Here is a 7,735-nt window from a genome sequence, read left to right on the forward strand (position 1 = left end):
GGGCCAGGAGGTGAGGGCCAAGGGCGGGGTTTGGCCTGCATCCTGGCATCCTCGGCCTAATGCTCTGGCCTCGGTGTGGCGGGAGCTAGTGGCGCGTGTGTCCTGGCCTGTGAGCACATTGGCTGTTGGTTCCACAGGGATCTGACAGGAGGTGGGGCGTCCCTGGGAAACCTTGGGCGTTTGTTTTGGTTTTGTGGCTGGTTTTATCAGCAGTTACCGGACAGGACCAGCAGTGGCAGCGTTCACGGCTTCAGCTTTAGCGCCGGGTATTGAAGGAGAGTGAGTCTGTGGGCAGGGCCCGACGTACACTGGCTTGATTTAGGAATCTGATTTCGGTGGCATGTGAGCAGGGCGCATTCAGTAAAAACTGCTTCGAGTTTTGACCGTTCCCCAGCTGGCTATGTGAGGCCAGTACTCTCGGGTGATGAGGGCGGTGACCGCAGCCCCGGCGGGCCATGTGATGAGGAGGCGCCGGACGCCCCGAGGGGTCAGCGTACAGGCGGTTTTGCCAGACGGTGGGCTGGTGTGAGCGTCTGGCAGGTTAAGGCAGGCGAGGCTGCGCCGCTTGGTCGTGGATTCTGTGGGAAGCGCACTCTCCACCCAGGATGTTTCCAGCACATGGCGGGTTTGTTGGGAGGTGACCCCGTCTGAAGCTGAGGACCATCTGTGAAATTTGTTTCCAGCTGTGTAAATGGTTGCAGAGCTATGGAAATAAAACCTTTCAAATATACTCTTGAGGAAGAAAAGCAGATTGGATAGCTCATTAAGTGCATTTCGGAGGAGGCCGAACTGAACCAGGAGAAAGCCCAGCTCTGAGGCAGCGGGCGCTCCCCTCCCCCACCCACCCGACTTCTCCAGGCAGCGTTGGCCAGCGCGGGGGGTCACTCCCTGGCCCCTGTGGTCAGTGGGGGCCTTGTCCACCCAACAAGTCACTTTCTAGTCAAAGGACTTGCTTTGCCTGTGCATGTGTGAGAGCGTGGGGGAAGGTGGAGTCAGGTGGTCGGAACGTGCCCGCACACAGCCCTTCCAGAGCCCAGCTGGGCTGCCGCCGAACTAGGATGGGGCCATCCTCTGTTGTGGGGTTGTCAGATGCACACACTTAGAAATGTTCTGAGCAGAGGCACCAGCTACGGAATCAACTTCGCAAATTCTTCATTTAAATGTATGCCTCTGGGAGCATAAGGGAGAAGAGATCTGCCTTTGGTTCTGACTGTCGTCCTCAGGCCCAGGAGGAGGCTAGCGGTGGCATCCCCTTTTCTCTGGCCCAGGCCCCCCTGGCTTAGCGACGTTAGTGGTGGCGTTCCCCTGTCTATCCCAGGCACACCTGGCCTAGCTGGTGTTAGTGGTGGCATCCCCATCTCTGGCCCACAGAACCCCTCTGATCCACACACACTCTCGGGTCCACATGCCACACAGCTGAGCCTGTGGCAGGTGCTTAGTAGAATCACGTGAAGAGCCAACATCCCCGCTCCCAGCCACCTCCCCTCGCCCGTCTCAGCTGAGTCTCCACTGTGCCTTTCCCACCCTCTCTCTTCCACGCCCACCTTGGGCCCACCAGCACCACGGGAGAGCCCAATGCTGGGTGCAGCCTCGATGCCATCCGGGCCCCTGATCTTGTCTCTCAACCACTCTTGCTTTACCGGGAGTGGACGGATGAGAGCAGATGACTGCCTGCAGAGTGAGGGCTCCTCCTCTTCGGAGCACTGTCTAATCTGAGTGTGAGTCCAACCCTGCCCCAGCCAGAACTCAAGGGGACCACGAGGCCACCCTTGGCCTCCAGCTGGGAGAGGTCTGAGTTCCTGCAGTGAGCACGCCAGGTGACCTCCGGCACACACGGGCTGTGGGCTGTCCCTTGGAAGGCAGTCAGCGGCCCTGGCTTCCCACCTGGGTCCCACCACTGCAGAATCACCCCCGTGACTGCCCACGTGAGCAGCTGCCCGTCACTCACTTCTTCCTGGCTGCCGCAGGCTGCGTTGTGACTTCCGCCACCGACCGCCTGAGAGGCCCGCGAAGGGCTTGCCACCGACCGCCAGCTCTGCTTCTGCCACCGACCGCCGGCTCTGCTTCTGCCACCGACCGCCGGCTCTGCTTCTGCCACCGACCACTGGCTCTGCTTCTCCCACCGACCGCCGGCTCTGCTTCTGCCATTTCCTTGCCGCCCATCAGCTCTTGGGGCTTTTAGGAAGAAGTGTGGCTGTTCGGGTCAGATGGCTTTAGCTGGCCTCAGCAGGGTTGGTGTGGGGTCACCACCACCTCCATGCAGTGCACCATGTGACCTCAGCAGAAGGAAGGTGCTCCCCCCATTCACCCAACATCCACAACTCAGTGGTTTTGAGCAGGCCCAGAGTTATACGACATCACTGCAATCACTTTCATCACCCTGTACCCAGAGAAGACCCGAACCCACTCCGGCCTCTCCCCACGCCCTGCAGTGGCTGCTCCGCCAGGCTCTGTGGCTCTGCCTGGTCTGGATGTGTCATGGAAATGGTTATGAAAATGGACCTGGGCATGCCGCGGCCTTTCGTGCCTGCCCTCTCCCCTCAGCATCGTCTCCACAAGGTGCACCCACGCAGTAGCATGTGGCGCTGCCTCCTTTCTGCGCTGAACCCCACTCACTGCGTCCACTGCCTGGAGACCGCACCGCTGCATCCACCCTCAGTGGACATAGGGTGGCCTCTACTTTCTGGCCATTGTGAATCGTGCTGCTGTGAACACCTGTGAACCCGCTTCTGTGTTCGTTCCTCTTGGGCAGGTGCTCAGGGTGCAGCTGCAGGTCCCGTGGTCTCGGTCTCGCCTTTCAAGGGGGGCCACCTGTTCCTGCAGCGGCTGCTTTCTGGTCCCTTTGGGGGCCCCCTAGGTGCTGTGCTGGACTTAGTTCCATGGGCCGTAGTGGGCAAAGCTTGAGAACAGCCCCTCGGTGGGTGTCAGCTCCGTGTGGGAGCGGGGCATGCGTCAGGCCCCGGGCCCCACCTGTGGACTCAGGGTCTTTTTCACGGACTGCGGGGAAGGCGGTGGGAGCAGCAGGGTGGATGGTGAAAGGACGCAGTGCCCACCCCCCGAGGGTCCGAGGGTAGAGCTGGAACGGGGTCACAGTCACCCCAGAGCCGCCCCAGCCCCTCCTGGCCTGCCCCCAGCTGAACCAGCACCGCTCGGGCAGTTGCTGCCATTGGGGTGTGGCTCTGGGGCCCAGCACCAGGTCCCCAACCCTGCTTTCCTCCTGGAGCCCGATCTCTCTGCACGCTGCCCTGGAGAAGAGAGGCGGTGTGTGCCAAGGGCCCTGCCAGCAGGGCAGATCCACCTTCCTTGCCCCTGCACCGGGAGGTGGCGCTCATCTTGTCGGGAGCTCCCATGGGTCGTGTCCAGACGCCACCCTCCACCAGTCCAGGCGCATCCTCAGGCTCCTATATCCTGAGTCCTCCAGTTCGGCTGTGGGAGCAAAGGCCGTGGGGAAGTTGCTAGGCCTGTCCCGGGTGAGCTTTGAGTGACAGACAGGCTCATTCTGAAGGAACTGGGCCCGGACAGCACGTCCTGGCCTGCTGACTGGGGCTGCCACTCTAAGAGGGTCCCCATCCCTGCAGGACCCCTGGTACTTAGCGCATCACAAAGCCTGAGTATTTGTGGATCACGTGACGTGTGCTTGTGCGTATCAGGAGTCTGGGATTTGAAGTGATGGATTTCCCAGCGTGGTCCCAGCTCCCCACTGATGTGAACGGGGTGGTGGGTTAACAGCTGAGCCACCACCTGCTGCCCAACCCCATGCGTCCCCGACAGCCGGGCGGTGCTGTGTTAACTCATCTCCCCCTGGATGGAAACGTTCGCGTGGTGACAGCCTTTTCTCTTGAGAGTCATTTGCTGCCCACGTTGCTGGAGATTCTGCCTCAGGGCCAGGAGCAGTTTGCCCCTCCCACCCCCATCACGTCCATGACGTGGGCCCGGGGCTACCGGTGGGAGGCTGCCAGGAGGAGCGAGGACTCTGACATCCATGACGTGGGCCTGGGGCTGCTGGTGGGAGGCTGCTGGGAGGAGCGAGGACTCTGACGTCCATGCTGGTGGGAGGCTCCCGGGAGGAGCGAGGACTCTGATGCTTCGTGTCGTGGGAGCCTCAGGACTTACCCACGCGTGACAGGCATGTTCCTAGGAGCTCGGCGGGAGGAACCCGGCCACGTCGTGTGCTGCGCAAGGAGCCGGTGGCAGGGGAGGGGAAAACGGAAAGACACAGAAGAGGGCAGGTGACAAGAGGCCACAGAGAGATGGCCTGTGTCTGGGCGGGGGGTGGGAATGGGCGGGAGGCAGTTGTGGGAGATGTGGGGCAGTGGAGGCCGTCAGAAGTGGGGATCACAGCTGTGACCTCATGGAGAGGGACAGGCCCCACAGCTGGGTTGGTGCCGGCCCCACTACCCAGGGCCAACCTGTGTGGCTGTAAAACTCTCAAGCCTGGAGTGTGTAGAAGGCAGCAGTGCCCTGGCCTGGCCACCCACGAACCCCTCTGTCCACCCCATGCTGCATGGCACAGGGCAGGCATGGGGCCTCCAGCTGGAGCCTTGAGTGGTGGAACCTTGGTGGGGCTTTAAGGCCGACCTGTGTGTTTATGAAAATGCGTGGGGACCGGCTGCAGACACACAGACAACTCGGATGCACGGATGCGTGGATGACATGGACACCTAGACGACGTGGACGCACAGATGACGTGGACACCTAGACGACGTGGACACCTAGACGACGTGGATACCTAGACGACGTGGACGCACGGACAACGTGGACACCTAGACGACGTGGACGCACGGATGACGTGGACGCATGGATGACGTGGACGCACGGATGACGTGGACACACAGATGTGGACACACGGATGACATGGATGCACAGACGACGTGGACACACAAACAACTCAGATCCACAGACAACGTGGACGCACGGATGACGCGGACGCACGGATGACTCGGACGCACAGGTGACTCGGATGCTCGGATGACCGCTGCTGTGCCTGCCGCCACCCCAGGGCTCTCTGGGTGTTTCCTGTGATTTGCGCACCAGGAGCCTGGGAGTCCCACGCTGCCCCTGGGGCACTGCCTCCTGGGCGGGGCACTGCCTCCTGGGCCTGGCCCTGCATCCGGTGGCAGCCCAGGTGCTCACCAGTCATCACCCCAACAGTGCCGGGTGGTCTCAGGGGCCTCCCCCGATCATTGCCAAACTGGCTCTGGGATGTTTCTGTGTGGCCAAAGCAGACCCCAGCGTGCTGTCCCCTTGGACGCCTCCAGGCCCTGCCCAGCACATGCAGGGCCCATCCATCCTGTGCCTGACCGTGCTCTGCCACACAGGCCTTAGCCCAGCCCCCCACCCCTGCTGCTGCTCCCCGCCCCACCCCTGCCACCTCCTCCAGGCCACCAGCATCCTGCCTGGCCCTATGGAGAGCAGTGTCCTCCTGTGTCCAAAAGTGTCTTCCTCCTCAGCCCCTTCACTCAGGCCTCATGGGGCCCCTCTGTGGCCCCCAGCACACAAGGTATGTGCCCACTGCGGGGCCTTTGCATGGCTGTGCCCTCCCCAGGCTCCAGCCCTCAGCTCCCTCAGGCTGTTTCTCAGATGTCCCTTCAGAACTGGAGCCCTTGGGCCCCCAGCCCCATTGACACAGAGCAGGCCCCCTGTTGTATCTCAGGTCACTGTGGTCACAGCCACAGGGGCAGCACCTGTTATTGCCACAGTGTCCGACCTGGGGCCAGTGTGCACTCAAATGCACTGTTCTGAGAGGCCAGGGTGTCCATGCATGGGCTGGGTGCAGGGAGCAGCAGTGGGAAAGGGCATCAGGCCACCATGGGCCCTGACCTGGAGCCCACATTCCAGCTGCAGAGATGGGCACTGAAGGCTTTTGAGCCAGAAGAGGAGGCAACGATGGCCCTTGGGATGCTGTCAGGGAAACCGAGGCGACCTCCAGCCCTCGGAGCAGAGAACGGGCTGGGCCAGGGGCTGGAGGACGCTGAGCCAGCTCCAGCTGGGTCCTGCTCTGTTCCCGCCCTGCCACTTGTTTACAAAGCAGCCCAGGACTCAGGTGGAAAAATACCCCGTTTTCCACATTTTATCAGGAAGTGTTTCATACAAAGAATGTAGGTAACTGATGAAGGGGCCATCCTGTGTCCCCACAACCCTGCTGTGCACACACCACAGGTGACCCGCTCTGCCTAAGGGGACAGCCCTGGTCCCTCCGGCTCCTCCCCAGCACCGTCTCCACCCAGTGGCCTGGCCGTGGATGCTGCCGGTGGCCCCACTTTGAGACGGCCACAGCCCTGACACGTGTCCAGCCTGACGTGGAAGTTTGTCTATTTTGTGGAGTCCTAGTAGGTGCCACGTTAGTAGAATGTATGTGAGCATTTCTTTATAAGTTCCCAAAAGCCTATGAGGGTTTTTTCCATGATTCTGTTCCCAGTTTGGCTTTTGTTGTTGTGGCTGTTCTTGACCACCCTGGACCCCACGGTGGAGAGCGGGGGGTACGCCCGGGAGCCTGGAGCCAAGGCCCAGCCCCTCCTGCTGTGCATTTTCCTGCCAAACAGCACCTGAGATTCGGAAGCCAATGCCTATACAGGCAGAAACCCGCCAATTCTAGCTTGAATGACTGGAGGGTCCTGAGGATGGGGATCCCTGTGGTGCCAGCATGGGCAGGGTACATCTGGGGTGCTGCCCCCCACAGGCAGGGCACCAGGGACAGGCACAGCCACGCTGGGGGCATTTCTGGTCTTGGGATCCTTCTTGGCTCTTCCGGAGGGAAGGCGGCTGCTGAGTGCCCTGTAACCTGCCTGTGAGCTGGGCTGTTCTGCTTGGTCTGCAGGGGCTAGGGGCCTCGGAGAGCGACTGGGAGGCTGCATTCTTTTCACCAGCCGCACCCACCCAGCCCCATCCTGGCTGGCACTAAAGGGAGCAGAGCGACGTTACGTCCTCCTCTCAAGCCTGGTGAATGGTGGCTCCACGAGGCTGGGGTCAAATGGTGCCTATTGCTGACAGCTGGATCTCAGTCTTGCACAGGAGCACGCACCTGGCGGGGGGGGGGCAGTGAATGAGTGTGGGAGGATGGGCTAGAGAACGAGCAAGGGAAGGGAAGGAGAGAGAGAAAGTGGGTTAGAGAGTGAGTGAGCCAGCGTATGAATGAGTGAGTGGGAGTGGGTTAGAGAGCAAGGGAGTGAGTGAATGAGTGGGCTAGAGAGGGCCGGGCACAGTGGCTCACGCCTGTAATCCCAGCACTTTGGGAGGCCGAGGCGGGCGGATCACGAGGGCAGGAGATCAAGACCATCCTGGCTAACACGTGAAACCCCATCCCTACTAAAAATACAAAAAATTAGCCGGGCGTGGTGGCGGCGCCTGTAGTCCCAGCTACTCAGAAGGCTGAGGCGTGAACCTGGCGTGAACCTGGGAGGTGGAGCTGCAGTGAGCTGAGATTACGCCACTGCACTTCAGCCTGGGAGACACAGCGAGACTCCGTCTCAAAAAAAAAAACAAAATTAGCCGAGCATGGTGGTGGGCGCCTGTAGTCCCAGCTACTCAGGAGGCTAAGGCAGGAGAGTAGCTTGAACCAGGGAGTTGAAGGTTGCAATGAGCCGAGATCGCGCCACTGCTCTCCAGCCTGGGCAACAGAGCGAGGCTCCACCTCAAAAAGAAAAAAAAAGAGTGGGCTAGAGAGTGAGCGAGTGAATGAGTGAGTGGGATAGCAAGGGAGGGAGAGGGTGAGTCGGAGTGGGTTAGACAGTGAGGG

General features: G+C 61.0%; 1 protein-coding gene across 1 annotated transcript in view; it reads left to right on the plus strand.

Moving 5' to 3' along the window:
* Positions 1-7,735, plus strand: part of PRKCZ (protein kinase C zeta) — a 142,871-nt gene that overhangs the window by 131,676 nt on the left and 3,460 nt on the right. The window lies entirely within an intron of this gene.

This window comes from Papio anubis, chromosome 1, assembly GCF_008728515.1.
Source record: "Papio anubis isolate 15944 chromosome 1, Panubis1.0, whole genome shotgun sequence".
NCBI lineage: Eukaryota > Metazoa > Chordata > Mammalia > Primates > Cercopithecidae > Papio > Papio anubis.